The sequence below is a fragment of the Jaculus jaculus genome, chromosome 13, assembly GCF_020740685.1.
Source record: "Jaculus jaculus isolate mJacJac1 chromosome 13, mJacJac1.mat.Y.cur, whole genome shotgun sequence".
Taxonomy (NCBI): domain Eukaryota; kingdom Metazoa; phylum Chordata; class Mammalia; order Rodentia; family Dipodidae; genus Jaculus; species Jaculus jaculus.
Genome location: NC_059114.1, coordinates 47324572 through 47351839, shown reverse-complemented (window position 1 = coordinate 47351839; position 27268 = coordinate 47324572). Strand labels below are relative to the sequence as shown.

The window sequence follows — 27268 nt, the reverse complement described above, 5'->3', positions numbered from 1 at the left end:
TGAAAACACCCACTTCAGCCTTCCTTGGCTCAGGCCTCTTGCCATTCACCAAACCCACCTAAAGTAAAATAGTCTTCCTTTTGTCAAGCTAGAAATCAAAGAGGTCAAATTCAGCAAGAAAAAAAAAAAAAAAAAGTGGGGATGGGGATTTAAATAAGAACACATGCCAGCAACAAGGAAGAAGACTTTTGGGTTTAGCAGAAAGCTGAGCTCAATCACAAGCTTAAGCTGGTTTTGAACAATGCACCAAAGGGATTATAAGACCAGCTGCCCTGCTTTTGCTTTCTGTTCCCTCGATGGGCTGTGCTGACAGATGCTTGTCCAAGCATGGGGGAGAAGGCCTGGGTGTTCTGGGCCAGTGGGCACAAGGCCAGTACTCCAGCAAGCAGCCAGCACCAAATCTCCACCCCCATCACAGCAGCTAATGCTGCCCCAACTACAAACGCCCCATACTCCCAATCCTCTGCTCCTAATGTGTACGTGACCCACCATATTCTCTCAGGTTACCTACAAGCACACAGCCCATATGTGAAAGCTCTGCCTTTGGTGTTCCCTCCTACTCATATTCAGACCTAAGAATTTCTGGCCTACTTTGACAGACATCATGTCACAAGAAATCATTTCCATGGCACCATTTTCATGTAGTATTACTTACTTAACGAGATATCAGCACACAATTACATTTTTTCTAAGAAGCTCCATAGCTTTCACTGGCTTCTTAAAAAGGACTGTAAGTCGCTCTCCAGGAACATAATAAACACCCATATCTTGAGGCGGCTCTAGTCCCAGTTGTTGGCAGGGCTGTACAACAACAGGCACACTAATACAGTATCAGTGAAGATAGAAGTTAGTAAAATAGGAGGGCTGGGGAGATGGATCAGCAAGTGGAGTGCTTGCTGAACAAGCATGAGGGCCTGAATTTGATCCCGAGTACCTAAAAAGTCAGGCTTAGTCACATACACCTATAAGCCCTGTGCTTAGCAAGAGAATTGCTGGAGTTCACTGGTCAGCCACTGTGACTAAAATATAGCAACTCCAAGTTTGGGGGGGAGGGAGGGGAAGGAGTCCATGTCAAAGAAACAAAGCAGAAGAGTGATCAAAGAGGACACCCAATGTCCTCTGGCCTCCACACACATGGGCACAAAACACACATACATATCTGTATACACATATACATCAGCACACACACACCAGACATACTACATACCACAGAAGTTAATACAATCCTTTTGGGCATCTGGTAACATTAAAATTATAATTAGTCATTCCTTTTGACCTAGGACATTCCATTTATTTATTTATTTATTTATTTATTTATTTATGAATGAATGAATGAGAAAGAGAGAGGTATGGAGAGAGACCGACCGACAGACAGACAGGCAGATAGAGAGAATGGGCATTCCAGGGCCTCTAGCCACTCCTAATGAACATCACATGTATGTACCATCTTGTGCATCTGGCTTACAGGGATGCTGGGGACTTGAACCTGGGTCCTTAAGCTTTGCAGGCAAGTGCCTTAACCGCTAAGCCATATGTCTAACCCTCCACTTCTTTTGTTTTGTTTTTTGTTTTTCAAGGTAGGGTCTCACTCTGGGCCAGGCTGACCTGGAATTCACTATGTAGTCTCAGGTTGGCCTCGAATTCAGGGCAATCCTCCTATCTCTGCCTCCCAAGTGCTGGGATTAAGGGCATGTGCCACCATGCCTGGCCCTCCACATCTTTTTTAAAAAACTATGTTTATGTGGCTGGAGAGATGGTTTAGTGGCTAAGGCGCTTGCCTATGAAGCCTAAGGACCCAGGCTCAAGTCCCCAGTACCCCTGTAAGCCAGATGCACAAGGTGACACATGTGTCTGGAGTTCATTTGCAGCACCTAGAAGCCCTGGAACACCTATTCTCTCTCTTTTTCTCTTAAATAAATACATAAAAATATATAAACTTTATTTTTAAAATATTTTTATGTATTTATTTGAAAGCAGAAAGAGAGAACACAGAGACAGAGCAGAGAGTGAGTATGGCTGTGCAAGGGCCTTCAGCCACTGAGATGCATGCACCACTATAATATGACTTTACGTGAGTACTAAGGAATCAGGCCTGGGTCATTAGGCTCTGCAGGCAAGTGCCTTAACTGCTGATCCATCTCTCCAGCTGCACTTTTTTTTAAAGTAGGGTCTCATTATAGCCCAGACTAACCTGGAACTCACTCTGGAGCCTAGGCTGGCCTCAAGCTTACTATGATGCACCTACATCAGCCTCCAAACTACTGGAAGTAAAGATATGACTCTCCACATACTCAGAGATTCCACTTCTTATGAATTCATCCAATGGAAACACAGAAGTGTTTATTAGCATGTGGGAAGAATCTTCATTACAGCATTTAAATAACTAAACAATGAGAGCAAATATCCATCAGCCGGATGTCCGTAACACAATACAGAAGATTCCTGCATGGAGCAGTGTTCCTCACGAGGTAGATCTGTACTGACACAGAAAAATGACAAAGTCCAACCAGAAAGAGAAAGCTGCAAATATATGATTTCATTTCCATTTTTAAATATTTACCCTTTATTTCTTTATTTGAGAGAGAGAAAGAGGAAGAGAAAAAATGGGTGCACCAGGGCCTTCAGCCACTGCAAGCAAACTCGAGGTGCACTGTGCCACCTTGAGCATCTGGCTTTATGTGGCTACTGGGGAATCGAACCAAGGTCCTTGGCTTTGCACTAAACCACTAAAACATCTCTCCAGCCTTCATCTCCATTTTTAAGGAACACATACATTAATGTGGTGGTGACAACATTTTTCAGATATATAAATGCTCATGTGAAAGCAAACTCAATAAATAGATTAACAAAACCAAATCCATAAGCACTATAGGCTTGAACTGAAATGGAACTGAGACAACAGGTATCCAAAAGAACTCAAAACAAGCAAACACCAAAGTAACCATTAGGAAAAAGTGCTGGGCTAATGGGAGATCAGCAATGAACCTAGTAGTGATTTTTCTCAGGCCAGCAGTGGTTAAGAGCAAGAAGCCTGGGGTAAGATTTCAATAGGTTCCAAACTCTCAAAAGGAACCAACCAGTACTCCCAAATCAAGACAGAAGACAATGACAGAATCAGAACCCAAATGAAGCAGACTGAGCCAACTGGAATAAAAGAATGTCTGGGGTAAAAAGAGATCAAGGAAGCCTCAGAGAGTTAGCTGCCAAGTTTTTGAACACAACACGGACACATGTTTCTAAGCACAACACTCACACATGAAAGAGGGAGCAACACACATTTAGGAAAGAGAAGCAAAGCTATACTTCTCTAAATGTTCAAGGCACCTACCTTTTCAGAAAAATAAGCAATAATAAAGTATTAGGACATGATCCCATATTATAAGACTATGAGAAAAAAAGCATTAAGAGATAAATAACATCCCTACATAGTGAATGCAAGCCAGAAAGACTTGGCTACAATACATTAAAATTGTAACTTCTATCTCAAAAATGAACTGAAGAGGGTTTTTTTCTTTTTTTTTTGCTTTAAAAAATTATAAATTCTAGGGTGGCTGCCTGGAAGGGCAAAACCTGCAGAAGATGGCAGAGAACACGGAAGACAGACAAGATCCATTAATTGACTGCCTACCACACGACATGCCACCTCTTCACCATCTTCCAGGGCCCAGGAGAGCTTGCAGTGGGAAAAGCACATGGGTATTGCTCTCCCTGACAATCAACTCCAGGGTGACGGTGGCAGATATGGTGATCAAACAAAACCAATCAAAGCAGAAATCCAGAGGCCACAAAGAGCTTAACACTAATTCACACTGCCAATAGGCCTGTTATGGCTCAGGGAACATTGAGGAAGAGGGGGTGGAAAGATTTTAAGAGCCACAGAATAGGTAGGAATACCCTGATGCCCAGTCCCCTCCTACTCCATAGGGACTGACTGGGGCCTTCATGACTCCACAGTGAATTCCACAGCCCCACTGTAAAGGACCCCAGGGACACAGGACCAGAGGTGAGTGGATAAAATCTGAAAGCTGGAGGGCATGGTGGTTAAAGCATTTGCCTGCAAAGCCCGACTGCCCAGATTCAATTCCCCAGTACCCACATAAAACCAGGTGGCACATGCAAGTGGAGTTCCTTTACAGTGACTAGAGACCCTAGCTGCCCATTATCTCTCTATCTGCCTCTCTCTCTCACACACAAATAAAAAAATTAAAAACTAAAAAATTTTAGTGCTGGAGACATGACTTAGTGGTTATTGCCTATGAAGCCTAATGACATAGGTGGGTTCCCCAGTACCCACATAAGCCAGATGCACAAGGTGGCACATGCATCTGGAGTTTGTTTGCAGTAGATGGAGGCCCTGGAGCACCCATTCTCTCTCTATCTGCTTCTTCCTCTCTCTATCCCTCCCTCTCTCACAAATGAATTTTTAAAAATTTAAAATTTAAAGAAGTATAACCTGTTAATATATATAATTTAAAAAATAATACACACATCATATGGAGATAATTCTGATCACTCCCAAAGATCAATTTAAGATAGAAATGGCACCCAGCCGGGCATGGTGGTGCATGCCTTTAATCCCAGCACTCAGGAGGCAGAGGTAGGAGGTTTGCCATGAGTTCGAGGCCACCCTGAGACTCCATAGTGAATTCCAGGTCAGCCTGGGCTACAGTGAGACCCTACCTCAAAAAAAAAAAAAAAAAAAAAAAAAAAAAAAAAAAAAAGGAAGGAAAGAAGGAAGGGAGGGAGGGAGGGAGGGAGGGAAGGAGGGCACCCAGCCCTAGTTTCCCCTTCCTACTTGTAATACTGGGCAATTACATAAGCAAGTGGACTCTCAATCTTATCAAAGACAAAGATGAAAATACCTATGTGTTTGGGATTGAAATAAACCGTGGAAATCGCCAGGTCATGCCCAGTGCATAGAGGGTATGAGTATTACTCTATATCTTCTCCGCAGAGTGGTCCTCATCTCTCTCTCCCAGGACAGATGCCAGAGCTTCACAATACCGTTTAACATAGAGCCAGAGAGATGAGTGTTGGTTAACACGTGACAATATTCTGCAACTTGGGGTTGCTGCCCAGGTTTGAAGTGATTGGGGCTTGCTATGTTCAGCTTCATGAGCAATGATTTTGTATAACATGGGCAAGGTGAGGTATGTAAGTCGGCATTCCAGGAGGCTCACTTTTCAGAGTGACATAAGGTATGAGAATAAAACTAAGTTGTCTCGTAGATATTTCTTGGCAAACCAGTTGAGTTTATTATAATGGCAATCATTTAGTTCAACACAAAATCTTTCTAAGGATAATTTTTTTCCAAATGATCAAATTCATACTTAACAAAATCTCTCATCATATTGAAATTGAAACAAAAAAAATTACCATAGACAGAGTAACTGTTCTTGGTGTGTATTCATCAATTTTAGTCAACCTTTTAGCTGTATCTTTCTATTTCACTAGTGGTTTTCTTAATTTTTGGGTTTTTTAAAATTTTTTTTTTCACTAGTGGTTTTCTTAAAAATACTTTTTCTTCTCTTCCTCCCCTCTCCCTTCCCTCCTATTTTTTTTTTTTTAAGGCAGGGTCTCACTCTATCCCAGGCTGACCTGGAATTCACTATGTAGTCTCAGGGTGGCCTCGATCTCACAGTGATCCTCCTACCTCTGCTTTCTAAGTGCTGGGACTAAAGGTGTGTGCCACCAAGCCTGGCTTCTTATTGTTTTAAATGTTTTGTAAATTGCAATCTTCTTCAAATTCATAGACTTTATGATAGAAAAATATAATGTTGATGAGTAATGTACTGATTAGACCATAAAATTAAGGAAAATGGGTGCTCCAGGGCCTCTAGCCACAGCAAACAAACTCCAGATGCATGCACCACCATGTGTATCTGGCTTAAGTGGGTTATGGGGAACTGAACTTGGGTCCTTAGGTTTTGCAGGCAAGCCCTTAACCACTAAGCCATCTCTCCAGCCTGACCATAAAATTTTTAATTGAGGAAGCTTTTTCTGCAAGTATGGGCACATGTTAACCTCAGAAAACATTTACCTAAGTAGGAGACATTCTCATTCCTACTTCATTATTGAATATGTCATAATTTTGCTCCAATATTTTAATACCTATGGCTCTTTTGCCTCTTTCCAGATTACTATTTCTTTTTAATTTTTTTTAACTTTATTTATTTGAGAGAGAGAAAGAGGCAGACAGAGGGAGAGAGAGAATGGGCGCGCCAGGGCCTCCAACCACTGCAAAGGAACTCTAGACACATGCGCCCCCTTGTGCATCTGGCTTACGTGGGTCATGGATAATTGAACTGAGGTTCTTTGGCTTTTCAGGCAAACACCTTAACCACTAAGCCACCTCTCTAGCCCCTTTCCAGATTATTTTTTAAATTTTATTTATTTATTTGAGAGAACAAGAGAGGGAAAGAGGCAGAGAGAGAGAGGAAGAGATTGGGTGCACCAGGGCGTCCAGCCACTGCAAACAAACTCCAGACACGTGCGCCCCCTTGTGCATCTGGCTTATGAGGGTCCTGGGGAGTCAAACCGAGGTCCTTTGGCTTTGTAGGCAAACACCTTAATTGCTAAGCCATCTCTCCAGCCCTCCAGATTATTTTTAAAAGAAAAATTTCATCAGATAGGTAATCTTTATGATTCCCAAGGCTATTTCCCAATAGTTTAAAAACTATTATTATTATTGGTTTTTCAAGGTAGGGTTTTGCTCTAGTGAGGCTGGCCTGGAATTCACTATGTAATCTCAGATGGCCTCAAAGTCACTGCAGTCCTCTTACCTCTGCCTTCCAAGTGCTGGAATTAAAGGTGTACACTACCACACCCAGCTTTAAAACTAATTTTATTTATTTATTTGTATGTAGAGAGGGTGAGAGAGGGACGTGACACAGAGAAAGGGTTCACCAGGGCCTCCAGCCACTGCAAATGAACTCCAGATGTGTGTGCCACTTTGTGCATCTGGCTTTTATGTGGGTACTGGAGAATCAAATCTGGGTCACTAGGTTTTGCAGGTAGCGTCTTAAGTACTGAGCCATCTCTCCAGCCCCTATTTCCTAATTTTGATGCTGAAAAAAAAAAAAATCAAGAGGCTTTTTTTTTTTTTTACTATTATTATTTATTTTGTTTTTGTTTTTCAAGGTAGGGTCTCACTTTAATCCAGGCTGACCTGGATTTCACTCTGTCTTCTCAAGGTGGCCTTGAACTCATGGCAATCCTCCTACCTCTGCCTCCCAAGTAGAGATTAAAGGCAAGCGCCACCATGCCCAGCTTTGAAAAATCAAGAGGCTTTTAAAATAACATTCCATTTCATTTCAAAATAAAAATATTCACAAATTATTTTTAAAGGCTCCATCAAAATAATATTTGTAGAAAGTGAAATATCAAAAATAAAATGACTAGAGATTAAATCTGATTTTAAAAAAATAAACAATTTTAGCACTGGATAGACATCTCAGTAGTTAAGGCACTTGCTTGCAAAGCCTAACAACCCTAGTTCGATTCCCCAGTATCCACATAAAGCCAGATGCACAAGGTGGAATGTGTGTCTGAAGTTCGTCTGCAGAGGATAGAGGTCCTGGCATGCCCATTTACTCTCTGTATGTCTCCTTTTTCTGCTTGAAAATAAATAAAAATATTTTGGGCTGGAGAGAAGGCTTAGTGGTTTAGGCATTTGCCTACTAAACCTAAAGATCTAGGTTCAGTTCCCCAGTACCCACATAAGCCATAAGTGGCACATGCATCTGGAGTTTGTTTGCACTGGCTAGAGACCCTGGTGTGCCAATTCTCTCCTCTCCTCTCTATCTGCCTTTTTCTCTCATAAATAAATAAATAAAACATTTTTTAAAATACAGACTAGAGCTGGGTGTGGTGGTGCACACCTTTAATACCAGCACTCAGGAGGCAGAGGTAGGAGGACCACCGTGAGTTCAAGGCCACCCTGAGACTACATAGTTAATTCCAGGTCAGCCTGAGCTAGAGTGAAACCCTACCTAAAAAAAAAAAAAAAGAAGAAGAAAAGAAATAATAATAATAATACAGAATAGAGACATCTCAGTGGTTAAGGCACTTGTCTGTGAAGCCTGAAGACACAGTTCAATTCTTCAGTACCTACATAAGCAAGATGCACAAAGTGGTGCATGCATGCATCTGGAGTTCATTTGTGGTGGCTGGAGGCCCTGGTGCACCCATTCTCTACTTGCCTCTTTCCTTCTCTCCCCCTCCCTCTCTCAAATAAATAAATAAAATATATTTAAAAACATTAGTCTCTCTCCTCTCTAATATTGTAATATTGGGAAATTACATAAGCTAAGTTTTATTAATTTGCATGACAGAATACCAAGAGCCATGCTGCTTTATAAAAGCTCAAGAAAAAAAGGGGGGTTTGGAAATGGTTCAGTGGTTACAGTGCTTGCCTGCAAAGCCTAAACCACATATACATATGTATTGGTGCACTAGGGACTCTTGCCACTACAAATGAGCTCTAAATGCATGTACCACTTTGCACCTGGCTTTACATGAGTGCTGGTTAGCAGACTTTGCAAGCAAGTGCTTTTAACCTTTAACACTGAGCTAACTTCCCAGCCCCAAAGTATTTTCAAATGATAAAGAAATATTCAAGAACAAAAATCAGAAATGAGGTGCTACAACTCAAAGAAAAGTTAAAAATAAAAAAGCAAATAGTCCTAACAGAAAATGTCTTTTTACTTTATTTTGGTGTATGTATTCATGTGTGTGTGTGTGTCCATGTGTGTGTGTGAGTACAGACGTGTGCAGTGCACACAGGAAGGCCAGGGAACAACTTTCAGGCCAGTCCTTACCTTCAAGCTCAGGTGGAGGCAGATCTCTTGTTTACTGCTCTGCTCATGAGCTATCAGAAACAGTTCTCCTGCCTCTGCCTCCCTTCTTGCTGTAAGTGTACTAGGATTGTAGGAGCATACCACAGCTTCTGACTTTTGTGTGGGGTCTAGCAATCCAAACTCAGATACTCATAGTTTCATGGTAAAAACTTTATCCATTAGGTCATCACCCCAGCCCAGAAAATACTTAAGATAAATGGAAAGCAAAAAGAAAAATCTAGAAAAATCAAGACAAATGAAGTAAGATCTGTACGAGAAGACATACAATGAAAACAAACCCACACAAAGAAGAAAGCCTGGATGAGGAACAGAATACCAAGATCCATGCTGCTTTATAAAAGCTCAAGAAAGCCGGGCGTGGTGGCGCAAAATCCCAGCTCTCGGGAGGCAGAGGTAGGAAGATTGCCTTGAGTTCAAGGCCACCCTGAGACTACAGAGTTAACTCCAGGTCAGCCTGGACCAGAGTGAGACCCTACCTCAAAAAACAAACAAACAAAATAAATAAATAAAAATAAAAGCTCAAGAAAAAGTGGGGGGTTGGAAAGATGGCTCAGCAGTCAAGGTGCTTGCCTGCAAACCTAAGGACCAGAGGTCAATTCCCCAGCACCTACGTAAAGCTGTATGCACAAAGAGTCACATGCATCTGGGGTTTGTTTGCAGCAGCTGAAGGACCTGACATGCCCATTCTCTTTGTTTCTCTTCTCTCTTGCTCTTTCTGCTTGCAAATAAATAAATAAATAAAAAGTATCTTAAAGCTGGGCATAGTGGCACACACCTTTAATCCCAGCATTTGGGAGGCAGAGGTAGGAGGACTGTTGTGAGTCTGAGACCACCCTGAAAATACATAGTGAATTTCAGGTCAGCCTGAGCTAGCATGAGACCCTACCTTGAAAAACCAAAAACAAAAAAGTTCTTTTAAAAGTTTAAGAAATCTTACTTTAAACCAGGCGTGGTGGCACACGCCTTTAATCCCAGCATTTGGGAGGCAGAGGTAGGAGGATCTCCGTGAGTTCAAGGCCACCCTGAGACTCCATAGTGAATTCCAGGTCAGCCTGAACCACAGTGAGACCCTACCTCAAAAAACAAAACAAACAAACAAAAAAAAGGAATCTTACTTTACATAAAAAAAAAACAAAAAAAATGTTATAATTTGAGAAAATTTTCCTAAAAATTGAAACTTTGAAAGAACATACTATATACCTAGGAATAACCAACATTATCAACAGCAAAGTATATTCTACAAAAAAAGAAGAAGTCAATGGAGCCAGATGTGGTGGTGCATGCCTTTAATCTTAGCATTCAGGAGGCCAAGGTAGGGAAAATATGAGTTCAAGGACAGCCTATGACTACATAGTGAATTCCAGGCCTGCCTGGGCTAAAGGGAAACCTTACTACTAGAGGGAAAAAAGAGTCAATGGATTTTAAAGGAAGAATCTTTTGAGTAAGAAAAAATAACCACAAATAACTTCTAAAGAAAATTAGACTGTGAGCTGGAGAGAAAGCTTAGTGGTTAAGGCGAATGCCTGCAAAGCCTAAGGACCCAAGTTTGATTCTCCAGGTCCCACGTAAGCCAGATGCACATGGTGGTACATGCATCTAGAGTTCGTTTGCACTGGCTAGAGGCCCTGGCATGCCCATTCTCACTCTCTTTCTTTCCCCACCCCTCTTTCTGTCTCAAATACAGGTACTTAATAGGATGGTATTGTATATATGTAAGTAGAAGAATAGATTAATGGGGGTGAAAAGGCCCAGAATGAGGTCTGGGGAAGATATTGAGTAAAGGAAAGGTGGAGGGACAGCTAATCAAAATCTAAGAGGATATAAATAAATCATATGTAATCCTACTTTTTTGGACAATGAAACACTCAGGAGCCATAGATTGTTGCTAGAAAATTTTCAGTGCCAGGGATGGGATATCTTCCAGTGAGTTGTTGGCCAGGGAGATCCCTGATAGCCCCCAAAATATTATAGGCCATTGCCAAGGCCCTTGGTTTCCCATCAGGAATAGATGGTAAGACCCTTTTGCTGAAGACTCCATATACTTGGGCTGCAAGGCCACTGAGAAATCCTGCTGGATCTGAGCTGATAACCTCCTCCATGTAGACCAGCTGACAGAAAGCTGGAAGAAGCCATTCTGCATGCAGTTCAATGGGAGAAAGAGAAATCACCAGTGAAGATACTCAGCAGTGAACACTGCAAGCCTTATATTTGGCCACCCAGGCCAAATGAGCCAACGGGTGCAATAGTGGCACATCTGTTGTGGGGGAAACCGTCTGCTGTTGTTGGGCTAAATGTATGTACTATGCTTATCAAACTGCCCAGTAAGCACCTCAGTTAATGTTCACACCCTTATATCAATGCTACTCTCACTTTTGGTAGAGAATCTTCTCTTTTCAGATGGCAGTGACCTTGGGACAACTCAGAAGGTATCATGGTGATGGAAAGAAATGACCGCAGTGCTCAGTACTGCAATATCTGTATCACACCTTCCAAGGCTGAGGGTCTAATGCGGAAGAGGTGGCAGGAAGAATGTAAGAGCCAAAAGAAGGGCAGAACTCCATATAACGTGCTCCCTCCAGACACAAAATGGCCTGGATATCCATGACCTCACAGTGCCTGACACTACCTACACAAGACCATCAGAAGAGGAGGAAAAGATCAAGACATCAAAAGTAAAAGAGAAATTGATTGAGATGGGGAAGGGGTATGATGGAGAATGGAGTTTCAAAGGGTAAGTGGGGGGAGGGAGGGTATTACCGTGGGGTATTTTTTATAATCATGGAAGTTGTTAATAAAAACTTAAATTAAATTTTAAAAATTAGATTGTCATCAGTGTTGTTTTGTTTTCTTTTTTAAACAGCAAAGCCTAGTCCCAGAAGAACATGGGAGTACTTCAAGAAAAAACATGTGAACCAAGGGTTTTAGATCCACCAAAGTGACTTCTGCACATAAATATCACCAACTTAACACACAAAGACCCAGGCAACATTGTCTCCATGAGCCCTGCCTGAGGAATTTATCAGAAAATACAATGCAATTAACCAAACTAGGACTTGTGATAAGCACTCGTTATAAGACAGTTCTTTTGAGAAATGAGACTAAAAGAGGGTTAAAAGGTTAAAAGCTGTGCTGATGCAGGTCAGCACAGCTGCTGACGAGCAATGAGCGCACACGGACCCACACAAAGGTTTCACATTGTTTGCAGTAATCACATCAGAAGTAGTGCTACTGCCACTCTGAAACTGTTGTATGTGGAATAAAAGAGAGCAAATGCGTAATGATTAGATATTCTAATTGCATAATTCCTGTGTTCACAGTTGAGACTGTTAATGTGGCAGAAAATAGATTAATATCAAAGAGATTAAAAACCCTATCATCCTGAACATAAATAAGGCGCATCCATTTGAATGCAATGAGGTATGTCATCAGACATACTAGCATTTGGCAATTGAAAATGCCTAGAAACAATGACCAATACAGCTGCAAAGAACAATTCTAGTGGATTGAATGCATTCTTAAAACATTATTTCCAGGGCTAGAGAGATGGCCCAGCAATTAAGGCACTTACATGCAGAGTCTAATGACCTATGTTCGATTCCCCAGTACCCACATAAACTTGTACGCACAAAGTGGTGCATGTATCTGGAGTTCATTTGCAGGGGCTAGAAGCTCTGGTGCACTTATTCATATCCTCTCCCTCCTTCTCTCTTTCTCTCCTTGTAAATAAATAAATAAATAAAAGCTTTAAAAAAATATTATTTCCAGGCTGGAGAGATGGCTTAGCAGTTAAGGCGCCTGCTGTGAAGCCTGAGAACCCAGGGTCAGCTCCCCAGAACCCATGTAAGCCAGATGCACAAGGCGACTCATGAGCACAAGGTTGCACATGCGCACAATATGGCACACATCCGGAGCTCAATTGTAGTAGCTAGAGGTCCTGGTGTGCTAATGCTTGCTTGCTTGCTTGCTCTCTCTGCCCCTTCTCATAAAATAAATAAATAACTAAATAAATGTTATTTCCCACTAATGGAAATTAAGGCTTCTTAGAGCATAAAATGACTCTACTCTTGAGCAGGAAATATACAAGATAAACCTATAATATCTTCTTCCTTTTTTAAAGACATATAGTTACATATTTCTCAGGCTGACCTAACACTTATGAAATCAAGGTTAACCCTGAACCTTTGATTTCATGCCTCTACCTCTTGATTTACAGACACGTATCACCACACCTAGAGAGCCTAGAATACCTTTTCACAATAGATAGCAAGAAAGCTACCAGTCTAATCTAGTAGGATAACATCAAAAGGGTCTACTTCAGACTGGAAAGATGGTGTTAGTGGTTAAAGCACTTGCCTGCAAAGCCTAATAACCCAAGTTTGACTCACCAGTGCCCAGGTAGATCCAGATGCATAAAGCGGCATATGTATCTAAAATTCATTTGCAGTGGCTAAAGGTCCTGGTGCTCCCATTCTGTCTCTCTTCTCTCTCTCTCTCTCTCTCTCTTCGCTTGCAAATAAATACAAAAACAAAAATTTAAAGGGGAGCCTACATGAATATTTTCAGTTAATCAAACATGGGATAATTTTAACTTTAATAAAAATAATAATTATAATGGGGCTGTGTGTATAGCTCAATAATAGAGCATTTCCTAGCATACAAGAAACTCTAGCTTCAATCCCTTGCAGGTGTAAGTAAATAAATTTATTTATTTTAAAGTAATGATGATTCAGTAAACTATTAAATATCCTTAAATCCTAAGTTCACAAAAGGAAAATAAAACTTAAATGACCATCTTCTACTCAAGAGTATGACTAAGAACCAACTTATCTTTAAAAAGATGGGTAATGAAATGGTATATGAAGGGAAGTCTCTCCTTATAAAATACAACTAAAATATTTCTTAAATGTCAGACTTGGACATCATCATCTTTCCATCTCACAAAAAAAGAAACTCACTAAGACATCATGTACTTTCTATTTAAAAAGTCCCAAATTACATGCACTCTTATCAAAGGGATGCAACTCAAGTCTGAGTGAGCCACTGCATCCAGCTGACAACTTGTAAGAAAAGAGATGTCCAAAGACAGCCGACATACAAAGTTCAGTTTGGAAGCCAGGAGTGTGATGGCACACTTGGGAGACTGAGGTAGCAGGATCCCTGTGAGGCCAGCCCGGTGCTACAGAGTGAATTCCATCCAGGTCAGCCTGGACTAGATAAGGGAATTGACCTAAGTTCTCCAACAGACAAAATATAAGAAGGAGGGATGCAGAGTGGCTGTATCGTTCAAAGAGACTTAAAAATAGGGGCTATGGAGATGGCTCAACAGGTAAAGGGCTTGCTATGCAACCGGGTGTGGTGACATATGCCTTTAATCCCAGCACTTGGGAGGCAGAGGTAGGAGGATCACTGTGAGTTCAAGGCCACCCTAAGACTAGTGAATTCCAGGTCAGCCTGAGCTAAAGTGAGACCCTACCTCGAAGACAAAAAAAAGTGCTTGCTATGCAATCATGAGGACCTAAGTTCAGATCTGTAGAATCCACATAAGAATGCTAGGTGTGGTAGGGCACAACTATCATCCTAACACTGGGAAGATAGGCAGGAAACCCCTGGGGCTTACTGGCTAGGTTATCTAGCTAAATGAGTAATCTTTAGGTTTAGTGAGAGACCTGATCTCAAATAAAGTGAAGACAATTGAGGAAGGTTCCCAATATTGGCCTCTGGTCTCCACTGATGCCTGCACAAATCACACACACATACACCCCTAAAAACAAGAGACAGAGAGAATGAGACTTAAAAACTGTAGTATTTTGAGCAACAAAAATAAGGCTGGTGGTATCACCATACCTGATTTTAACCTATACTACAGAGCCTTAGTAACAAAAACAGACATGTAGATCAATGGAACAGAATAGAGGACACAGATGTAAGCCCAGGTAGCTATAGCCACCTGATATTTGACAATAATGCCAAAATACTCATTGGAGAAAAGACAGCCTCTTCAGCAAATGGTGCTGGGAAAACTGGACATGTATCTGTAGAAGGATGAAAATAGATTCTTCTCTCTCTCCATGTACAAGAATTAAATCCAAATGGATCAAAGACCTTAATATTGGACCTGAAACTCTGAAACTGTAAGAGGAAAAAGTAGAGGAAACCATTCAACATATTGGTCTTGGCAAAGACTTTCTGAATATAACCCCAATTGTTCAGGCAACAAAACCACAGATAAACCACTGGGACCTCATGAAATTACAAAGCTTTTGTATGGCAAAGGACACTGTGAATAAAGCAAAGAGGCAACCTACAGAATGAGAGAAAATATTTGCCAGCTATACATCTAATAGAGGATTAATATCTAGGATATACAAAGAACTCAAAAAACTAAATAATAAAAAATCAAACAACCCAATTAAAAAATGGGCTATGGAACTAAATAGAGTTCTCAAAAGAAGAACTACAGATGGCATATACACATCTAAAATGTTCTATATCCCTAGCCATCAGGGAAATGAAGATTAAAACTACACTGAGATTTCATCTCACTCCTGTCAGAATGGCTACCATCATGAAAACAAATGACCATAAATGCTGGTGAGGATGTGGAAAAAGAGGAACCTTTCTACACTGTTAGTGGAAATGCAATCTGGTCCAGCCACTGTAGAAATCAGTGTGGAGGCTCCTGAGACAGCTAAAAATAGATACCATATAACCCAAGTATAGCACTCCTAGGCATATATCCTAAGGACTCATCTCACTACCTTAGAGATACTTGCTCAACCATGTTTATTGCTGTTCTATTCACAATAGCTAGGAAACGCAACCAGCCTAGATGCCCTTCAACTGATGGATGAGTGGATAATGAAGATATGGCACATTTACACAATGGAGTTCTACATACTGGTAAAGAAAAAAAAAAGTTATGAAATTTGCAGGAAAATGGATGGATGTGGAAAGGATTATACTAAGTAAGGTAACCCAGGCCCAGAAAGCCAAGCGTCGCATGTTCTTTCTCATATGTGGATCCTAGCTACAAATTATTGGACTTCTATGTGAGAAGGAAGAAAACTCAGTAGCAGAGGCTAATAAGCTAGAAAGGATATATAAAGGGAATAGAAAGGAAGGGAAAGGGAGTCTTAATGGGATGGTACTGTGTATATGTAAGTAGAAGAATAGGTTAATGGGAGTGAAAAGGCCTAAGTGAAGTCAGGGGAAGAGACTGAGTAAAGGAAAGATGGAGGGAGGCTAATCAAAACCTAAGAGGAGATAAATAAGTCATATGGAAACCTACTTTTTTGAACAATGCAACACTCAGGAGCCATAGATTGTTGCTAGAAAATTTTCAGTGCCAGGGATGGGATACCTTCCAGTAAGTTGTTGGCCAGGGAGGTCCCTGATGCCCCCAAAACATTACAGGTCATTGCCGAGGATCTTGGTTTCCCACCAGTAATAGATGGTAAGACCCTATTGCTAAAGACTGCACATACTTGGGATGCAGAATCACTTGAGAAATCCTGCTGGAACTAAGCTGAAAACTTCCTCCATGTAGACCACCTGACAGAAAGCTGGAAAAAGCCACATTGCATGCAGCTCAATGGGAGAGAAAGAAATCACCAGTGAAGATACTCCACAGTGGACACGGCAAGCCTTATATTTGGCCAAACAGGCCAAAGAGCTAATGGGTGCAATAGTGACACATCTGTTTTGGGGGAAGCCAACCTCCCTCTAATTTGACTGGAGGCCTTCTCCATGGGAGGGAATATATCCTTGATACTGAAAACTTCTAACAGGGGTAGTCATGAGCCCTAGGAGTGTAATGCCTGCTACTGTCTGGCTAAATGTATATACTATGCTCATCAAATTGCCCAGTAAGCACTTCTCTTAATGTTCATACCTCTTTATTAATGCTACTCTCACTCTTACATTAGAGAACTTTCTCTTTTCAGATTGCAGTGATCTTGTAATGACTCAGAAGGCATCACAGTGCTGAGAAGAAGTGACAGAGGAGTGCTCAGCACAGCAACATCTCTATCACACCTTCCAAGGCTCAGGGTCCATTGTGGAAGAGGTGGTGGAAAGAATGTAAGAGTCAAAGGAAGGGTAGGACTCCTTACAATGTGTTCTTCCAGACACAAAATGGCCTGTATATTCATGACCTCATAATGCCTGACACTACCTACACAAGACCATCATAATAGGAGGAAAAGATCATGACATCAAAATAAAAGAGAGGGGCTGGAGAGATGGCTTAGTGGTTAAGCGCTTGCCTGTGAAGCCTAAGGACCCCGGTTCGAGGCTCACTTCCCCAGGTCCCACGTTAGCCAGATGCACAAGGGGGCACATGCATCTGGAGTTCGTTTGCAGAGGCTGGAAGCCCTGGCATGCCCATTCTCTCTCTCTCCCTCTATGTCTTTCTGTGTCTGTTGCTCTCAAATAAATAAATAAAAATTTAAAAAAAAATAATAAAATAAATAAATAAATAAAAGAGAGACTGATTGAGATGGGGAGAGGATATGATGGAGAGTGGAATTTCAAAGGGGAAAGTGGGGGGAGGGAGGGAATTACCATGAGATATTGTTCACAATCATGGAAGTTGTTAATTATAAAAAATAAAAAATTTAAATAAAATTAAAAACTAAAACTGTAGCATTTTTTAAAATTATAACACTAGACTGTTCCCTATGTCCTCTCCTCTCCTTTCCTTTCCTTTTTTTCCCCCTTCACTTCCCATTCTTTTCCTGCCTGCCTACCTCCCTCCCTTCCTGCCTATTTTTGTTGCTGTAGATTGAACCTAGGGCATCAGACATGCCAAGAACATGATATACCACCCTAAGTACACCCCTAGCTCCCAGTGTAGTATTTCTTAACTTGGGTGAGGTTTGAAGAATTTACCCATTCATTAAGATGCACACTTTTAGTTTTCTTTTGTTTTGTGGGTGTGGAATATGTATGGTATGCAAGTGGAGGCCAGAGGAGATCATTGAGTGTTCTCCACCACTCTTCACCTCATTTCTCTGAGAGTTGCTCACTGAACCTGGAAATCACCATTTTTAAGTTACAAAGCCTCAGAAATTCTCCTGTCTCCACCCACCCCATCAGCACTAGGGTGTGTGATATGGCCACATCTGGCTTTTTAAATGAAGTTGGAACTCAGGACCTCATGTTCATGTAGTGAGTGTTCTTACCTGCTAAGCCATCTCTCCAAATCTTTTAACTTTTTGTATTTGTATGAAGTTTTATCATAAAATGTTTTTTAGCTGGGAATATGATTCAATGGTACAGCATTTACCTAGCATGTGTGAAGCCCCTGGTTCAATCTCCAATACCACAAAGAAAGCAAATTAAAGAAAAAGGATTTTTAAAAGAATATGCATGAAATGCCCCTGGTGAATAAAAATGGTCTTATAAGGACTTTTGCTTCCTAAATTATATGTATGTATGTATGTATGTATGTATGTATGTATATATATACAGAATATATATATATATATAAGTATATATATATTCTGTAATTATAACTTTCTATAGTGAGCATGTATTACTTTTATTATTACAAACTTTTTTCTTTTGGGGGAAGATTTTTTTATTGTTATCCTTGCACAGGGGCCACGCTAATCTTCTCTGTATTGTTCCAGTTTTAGTATATGTGCTGCCAAAGAGAGCACTTTGGTTTTTTTTTTTGGTTATCCGAGGTAGGTTCTCACTCTAGCTCAGGCTGACCTGGAATTCACTATGTAGTCTCAGGGTGGCCTCAAACTCATAGTGATCCTCCTACCTCTGCCTCCTGAGTGCTGGGATTAAAGGCATGCGCCACCATGTCCAGCTCAAAGTGAGCACTTTTATTGTTAAATACTTACCTTTGTGAATAAAACATGTGTCTTCCTTGGGTATAAATGAATAAATCACTTTATTTTTTTAATTTTATTTATTTTAGAGCAGGGTGGGGAGGACGGGGCAGACAGACAGAATGGGCATGTTAGGACCTTTAGCCACTGCAAACGAACTCCAGACGCATGCACCACCCTGTACATTTGGCTTACATGGGTCCTGGGGAAATTAACCTGGGTCCTTTGCCTTTGCAAGCAAGTGCCTTAACTGCTTAACTATCCCTCCTGTCCTAAATCACTTTAAAAGTACAAAAGTAAGTCAGGCACGGCACACCTTTAATCCCAGCGCTTGGGAGGCAAAGGTAGGAGGATCACTGTAGTTCAAAGCCAGTTTGGGACTATGAAGTGTGTTCCAGGTCAGCCTAGGTGAAAGTGAAATTCTACCTTGAAAAATCAAAAAGAAAGAAAGGAAGAAAGGAAGGAAGGAAGGGAGGGAGGGAGGGAGGGAGGGAGGGAGGGAGGGAGGGAGGGAGGAAGGAAGGAGACCATGACATATTTTTTTCATGTTAATTTTCTGGTGTGTGTACATGTGTGTGTTGGGCACACATGTGTCACAGCACATGTATGAAGGTCAGAAAACAACTTTTAGATGTTGGTCCTTACCTTCTTTCTACCTCATTTGAGGCAGGGTCTATTGTTCTCACTACTGTTCGCTGCTGCATTATCCAGGCTAGCTGATCTGTAACCTGGAACTCTTCTCTCCTACCTCACTTTTAGCATGCTGGAATTACAGTAGCCCACCAGACCTTTCAGCTTTTTGGGGGTGCTAGGGATCTGAATTTTAACTCCTGCTTGAGTGGCAAGCTTTTTATCCACTGAGATATCGCTTCATCCCAACTCAGACAAATTCTAATATGCTGCTAAATAAAGATGAAACTTGGGCCTGGGGAGATTGCTCAGTAGTTAGAGATACCTGCTAGGAAAGACTTCCAGTGTGAGTTTAATTCCCTAGCCACTCACATAAAGCCAACATTCTTTTGCAGCAGCAAAAGACCCTTACACACATCCATGCAAGTGAAAAATAAAAAATTTAAAACTATATAAATCCAAGCAATCAAATCTAAGTTACATATTTATAATTAAGTACCTAGCAAGTATTTTTTCTGGTGTGTGGTTTTACAAGAGATGAGAACAGGTACCTTGCTCAAACACAAACTAGTAAGATACTGTTTTCAACCTCAATTGTTTTTATTCTCACTTGACTTTGAACATGGCACCCAGGCCTGCCAATCTGTCCCTTAAACCTTTAGTAGAGAAGCCAGAATGAAAAAGGATGAGCACGTCAGGAGGATTGTTCTAACTGGCAGTGATGGGTGAGGTGGGAGTAAAGGGTCAACAGTTTCAGTAGTTGGTTGATTGCTTGGCTGGCTGGGTTTAGGTTTATTGAGAAAGGGTCTCACTATGCATCCCAGACTGGCCTGGAACACAATATGTGACACAGACTGACCTCAAACTTGAGTAATACTCTTCCTCAATATTGAGATTATAGGCATGAACCACCATGCCTGGCATGAGAGTTTTTAAAATAGGAATCATTTTCTTTCATCCTCTCTTGCCTTCAGAGATAAGCAGCTCTGGGTCATGTATAATGTTAAGTGTCTATCATTACTACAGACACAAATCATCAACCAGAGTACACGTATCAGTCACAAGAACCTCTTAAAAGAAGTGTGTACTGATCATTCATCCTAGACAGGGTCCAATGTTGTTCTACCTTGAGGCAGATGGATAAAACATGACCTTTTAATTTTTTCCAGCGCCTAGAACTTTATTTTCCCTCTGTAGCATGAGACATCTCAAAACAAGGACATCAGTCCAAACTATTTGATAGAAGAAAAGCCATAATCCAAGGACTTTTCTGAGTGTATGACAGTCACTGAGATGCATGAAAATGGTATGTGTGCTTAGTTTTTATGTATAGTCCTAACTGTAAAACTAAAAAAGAATTCCTTAAAAAACAACAGTTCCTGAATGCTCTGAGGAGTCCATGCCCTTGCTCTGCAGACATCAGTAACAGAATGTCATGGGGGATAAAACACACTCATAAAATAATGCTACATAAATGCTAGAGTATTTGTGAGGAATAAATGTCAAGGTAAAACAGGAATATTTATTTTCTATGGGGAGATGGTGATCCTGTGTGTCTATGCCCCAGTAAACTGAACTGATTTTGGTTTTGTTAAATCACTAAAGGATCTCTCACTGACCATTTTGAATGGCTCATAGTGACAAAGCTGTAATGACCTTCTAAGGTCTAGTTTCCAGACATCTGACTTCTCCATTCGAAGGTTCCATTTTCCCAGGACAGACATACTGGCACATGAGGAGCTGGCAAACTATGATTTCCAACAGGATTTGCTGCAACCTTCTTTTTGCCCTTATAGCCTACCAGGACCCTAAGAACTTCCAAGGACCTAATGTGCTGTCATTTAGTCCTTTCTGGAAGTTGCTTAAAATGACATAAACGAAGCAGTTAATTTACAGCCCTTTTCTCTTAATCTTGGTAAGCCAGATTTTCACGGACATCAGTTTATTTCACTTTAAAATATATTAGACAAAACAACAGTACTAGAGTCAGCTCCAAGGCAGCAACTCACTCTCACAGGTTCTGCTGACAGTTATAAACTGATCCTATTTCTCTCTTGTGTTTTATGTTATCAGCTAAAACTGTCAAGTTAAATTACTGCCTTGTAACAAAATCAGAGTTATCTATTACTCCAGTATGTGTACATTTCTGAAACTTTGTACCTATATCAAGTTTTGCAAGGGTAGGAAACAAGACCATAAATAAACAAATGGAAAACAGAGTATATTACCATTACTTTAGCAACAGAAGCTAAAAGTCAAATGCATTACATGGAAAGACACTAAAATTGCTGAAAATATAGTCCTCAGGAACAGCGAAATCTGATAGTGATACAGTCATTTGTGCATTGTCCTATCCCACAATCAATCTCTTCTGAGTTCCTCTATTTAGAACAGGAAATGATTGTCCCTAGGGCTTGTGACAGGTAGTCACAAAATAGTCAAAAAACTGGAGACATGATGCCAAAAAGGTCAGATTTATAACTGCCCCATTATTTAACCAGCACAGTAGACTAAGAAACCAATTTCTTTTCAATTGGTATGGCTAATGGCCACTGTTATTCAAAGACCATTGTGACCCAAGCTGAGCAATAAGAGCCCCCAGACAGAAATAAGAAAGCCATTCCTCCCTCAGGGGTAATTTTAGTTCTTTACCCTTTTCCAATATATTCTTACATCTTAAATTTTTCTGGAATTTCATGTTGCCTAATATATGTCACCTGTATGTATAAAAAAAATAAACCCGGGCTGGAGAAATGGCTTAGCGGTTAAGCGCTTGCCTGTGAAGCCTAAGGACCCCGGTTCGAGACTCGGTTCCCCAGGTCCCACGTTAGCCAGATGCACAAGGGGGCGCACGCGTATGGAGTTCGTTTGCAGTGGCTGGAAGCCCTGGCGCGCCCATTCTCTCCCTCTCCCTCTATCGGTCTTTCTCTCTGTGTCTGTCGCTCTCAAATAAATAAATTAAAAATGAACAAAAAAAATATTTAAAAAAAAAATCCTAGCCAGGCATGGTGGCGCATGCCTTTAATCCCAGCACTCGGAAGGCAGAGGTAGGAGGATCGCCATGAGTTCGAGGCTTCCCTGAGACTACATAGTAAATTCCAGGTCAGCCTGGACCAGAATGAGACCCTACCTTGAAAAACCAAAAAAATAAAATAAAATAAATCCTTCTTTAGTTCCAAAGTAAATAACTTCAAAATGATAACATTTTAAAAAGTGGTGCATATTTAAACTTCCTCCAAATTGCCATCATCTAGTGGCTAAGACTTCTCAATATTTCACATTTTTAGGTACTTTACATGATTAAGTGTAAAACAAAATTCCATCTTCTTGAACTGTTTTTGTTTAGATCTTGATTCCTGTCTAGCAATTATTTTAATTCTCACTGGGAATTTACTGGTCAATTCTTACCTTTCCCCACAGGGGCCACCATGCCATCTGAGCTCAGAAACAGACATTCCACCACACAGGAAGAAGGACTTGCCCCAAATACTGAATAAACCTCACACGAGACTGGAAGTGTGGAAGAGTGAGCACTATCCTATGCAAGGGCACCAATCAGTCACTGATGTGCCAGGGTCTGATAGATCAAGAAGATACCTGAAAATCCTCAAAAACCCTACAAACTCAATTCCATTAGAATCATCTCTTTGCCTCAAATCTTCAGCTGATGCTTGGACAAATCCTATTTAGTGCACCATGGGAATAGAGGGAGACATGTGTGAGGTGTGGTGAATGAGTGTACATCACCACCACACTTGTTTCACAAACTAAACACAGACCAAGAAGGCACATATTGTGATGATTAATCACTGGTTGTCAACAGGGTTTAAGAAACAAAACTCTACCCTGAGACTCCATAGTGAATCCTAGTCAGCCTTGGCTAGAGTGAGACCCTACCTCAAAAAACCAAAAAGAAAAAAACATAAAATTAGCCAGGGGGTTGGTACATACTTTCAATCTCAGCACTCGGGAGGCAGAGGTAGGAAGATCACTGAGTTTGAGGCCACACTGGGACTACAGAGTAAGTTCCAAGTCAGCCTGGACTAGAGTGAGACCCTGCCTTGAAAAAACAAACCAAAACAAAAACAAATGTAAAATTCTAGAGCTGGAGAGATGGCTTAGCTGTTAAGGCATTAAGGCTGCAAAGTCAAAGGATCCTAGTTCGATTCTCCAGCACCCACGTAAGCCAGATGCACAGGGGGTGCATGTATCTGGAATTTGTTTACAGTGGTTGAGGCCCTGGTGCCCCCCCCCCCCCCGCGCCTCTTTCTCTCTCTCTCAAATAAATAAAATATTTTTTAAACAGTAAAAAAAAAAAAAAAAAAGAAAAAAATAGAAAGAAAAGAAAAAGAAACAAAACTCTGAGATTTTCTAGATTAGGTTAACTGAGGTGATACAATTCCATGGGCTGGGAGCCCTGACTGAACAAAAAGGGGAAAGCAGCATTCATCTCTCTGCTTCCTCACTGTGGACTGAATGTGGCCAGCTGCCTCAAGCTCCTGATGCCATGTCTTCCCCACCATGATGAACTATAACATTGATTGCAAACCCTTCCTTCCTCCCTCCCTCCCTCCTTGCCTTCCTTCCTCAAGCTGCTTCTTATAAAGTGTTCCATCACAGCAATGAGAAAGTAACTAACATACTTATCCATGGGGGACCTTGGAGATGAGAATATTTAAGCACTGGTCCAGGGTCACCTAAACAATGTGCATGCATTTTTTTCACATAAAATCTCACACTCACATTTCTGAGTGCACAAGCAAACAATATCTTCTTATCATATATTCTGTTTCTAATACTTCACCAAATTCCTCTTGCCTGAAAAAAAGTTATAAAAAACTACAATGGGCAAAGTTGTTATCTTCATATTTCTGAAATTTGATAGAAATTCATTACTGGAGTCATCTTAATTGTTGTGGAACCCCTATGGACTTGAGTTTTACAATACATGATTTAAAAGCCAAGCACCTTCGTAACTAAGTCTCAAGGTTTCACCAGACCTATGTTTGTTTGCCATGTGTACCTTCTAGGGACAGTCAGAGTAGCAGGAGAAGACAAAACTCAGGCTACAAAGGTCATCCATGTGATCAGGTGTGGCTTCTCTGCTGAGCAGCTCAGCTTCACAATCTGTCAACTCTCCACATTCCTGATGGATGAAGAGCTACTTCCACATGCCACATAGGAAATCCAGTAAGAGGCACAAAAAAAAAAAAAAAAAAACCTTAGCACAGACATCAACAGCTTTAACTAGAAATATCTAGCACTTTCCAATCTCAATCTATAGCATAGGGTGACCTCAAACTCATGGTATTCCTCCCATCTTAGTCTCCCAAAGTATTGGTATTACAGACATTGCCATCATACCCATCTCTAATTTGTTTATTTATCTGATGATTTTTTTTTATATTTTTTTTTGTTTATTTATTTTAGAGTGACAGACACAGAGAGAAAGACAGATAGAGGGAGAGAGAGAGAATGGGCGCGCCAGGGCTTCCAGCCTCTGCAAACGAACTCCAGACGCGTGCGCCCCTTTGTGCATCTGGCTAACGTAGGACCTGGGGAACCGAGCCTCGAACTGGGGTCCTTAGGCTTCACAGGCAAGCGCTTAACCGCTAAGCCATCTCTCCAGCCCTTATCTGATGATTATTATCAAATAACTACTGAAGAGACAGTTCAAGAGAGGAAGTTGTGTTTCTATATCAGCAGTCAATGAAGATGTCAGCACTGTCCAAAACAACTTTCTACAATGACAGAAATATTCTACATGGGGCTGGAGAGATGGCTTAGCGGTTAAGCGCTTGCCTGTGAAGCCTAAGGATCCCGGTTCGAGGCTCGATTCCCCAGGTCCCACGTTAGCCTGGATCTCGTTTGCAGTGGCTGGAGGCCCTGGCGTACCCATTCTCTCTCTTCTTTCCCTATCTGCCTCTTTCTCTCTCTGTCACTATCAAATAAATAAAAAGAAACAAAAAAAAAAAAGAAATATTCTACATGGACACAGCACCTGGTCACATGGGGCTATTGAGCACTTAAAATGTAACTAGTGATACTAAGTGACTGAACTGCAGTTATTTTCAATGTGATTTTAATTGAAATCATCACTACTGACTAGTGACTACTGTAGCTGACAGCACAGAAGATCTTCATTTCATAAGTAGTTCATGCCTGAAATACTAAGTACCCAGTGAAACATCAGCCAGAAGAACCCTGGCCTGCAGCAGAGGCCCTCTGGGAGACTCAAATCTGGTTTACAACATTGAGTACCTCTTGTGAGTTCTAACTCAGTAGACTCTGAACCAAGGAGTAAACAAGAGCAGTAGCTCTCCAGAGAAGGAAGATAGGAGAACAGGAATCCATTAGTACCACAACCCTTCAAAAAAAGGACAAAAAATTATGGGTAATTCCCCTACCTCTAGAGCTAATTGTTATAACAGATACCTACTCTCTGAAACACAAATGCTCAAGGGCCATCTCCATAATTGAAAGGAAGGTCAAATATAATTGAATACACACATAAATAATGGATAAAAACAAGTACACAAGGCTCTGCCCTCCCGAACAATTCAGAGAAACATTTCAGAGATGGAGGAACAAGTCAGAAAATAACCTCCTAATTAGGGGGAAAGGGACTGACCTGAATTTCTTCAGTTCCAGCAGCAGCCAAAAGAACAAGAGAATTAAACTCTACTGAATAGCTTCTTATGAGAGTAAATGAAACCAAAAGGTTCATCAAGGAAAATAACTTCATAATCACTTTATTCATGTCACCCAGTGGTTTCATTTCTTTTAAAAAATATTTTATTTCATTTATTAGAGAGATGCACACAGAGAGATAGAGAAAAGCAGATAGAGAATGGGTACACCAGGGCCTCTAGCCACTGCTCAGATGGATTCACTGGTGAATTTTACAGATCTTCATATAAGAACTAACACCAATTCTTCTCAATTTTTTCCATAAAATAGAAAAGGAAGGAATATTAACAAATTCCATCTATAAAGCCAGCAACACCCTGATACCAAAACCAAACAAAGACAGAACAAAAAAAGAAAACTATAGACCAATTACCCTCATGAACATAAATCCAAAAATTCTCAACAAAAGCCAGGCATGGTGGCACACGCCTTTAATTCCAGCACTCGGGAGGCAGAGGTTGGAGGATCGCCATGAGTTCAAGGCCACCCTGAGACTACATAGTGAAATACAGGTCAGCCTCGGCTACAGTGAGGCCTTACCTCAAAAAAAGAAAATTCTCAACAAGATATTGGCAGCAAAATACAAGAATATATCAGAAAGATTATTCATTCCAAGTAGGATTTATCCCAGGGATGCAGGGATGGTTCAACATATGCAAATAGATAAATGTAATATACTATATAAATGGACTGAAGGACAAAAACCACATGATCATCTCAGGAAAAAAAAGGCATTTGTCAAAATCCAACATCCCTTCATGATAAAAGTACTAAAGAAACTGGGAATGGAAGGAACATATCTCAACATAATAAAGGCTATTTATGACAAGCCTACAGTCAACAAAGTATTAAATGGGGAAAACCTTGAAGCTTTTCCACTAAAATCAGGACCAAGACAAGGGTGTCCACTGTCCCCACTTTTATTTAATATAGTACTAGAAGTCTTAACTATAGCAATAAGACAAGAGACACTCATAAAAGGAATACAAATTAGAAAGGAAGAGATCAAATTATCATTTGCAGATGATATGATATGATTCTATACATAAAGGACCCTAAAGACTCTACCAGCAAACTATTAGAGCTGATACACACTGTTAGCAATGTAGCAGGATACAATATAAACACAAAGTGGGCCTGGAGAGATGGCGTAGAGGTTAAGGCATTTGCCTGCAAAGCCAAAGATCTTGGTTCAATTCCCCAGGACCCATGTAAGCCAGATGCACAAGGTGGTACATGCATCTGGAG

The 27268-nt window shown here is 40.8% G+C and overlaps 1 protein-coding gene and 1 pseudogene across 3 annotated transcripts in view; both read right to left on the bottom strand.

Annotated features, from left to right (window-relative positions):
* Positions 1–27268, bottom strand: part of Sil1 (SIL1 nucleotide exchange factor) — a 359491-nt gene that overhangs the window by 126926 nt on the left and 205297 nt on the right. The gene's annotated exons all lie outside the window — the stretch shown is intronic.
* On the bottom strand, positions 18408–18520 carry LOC123454321 (annotated as a pseudogene).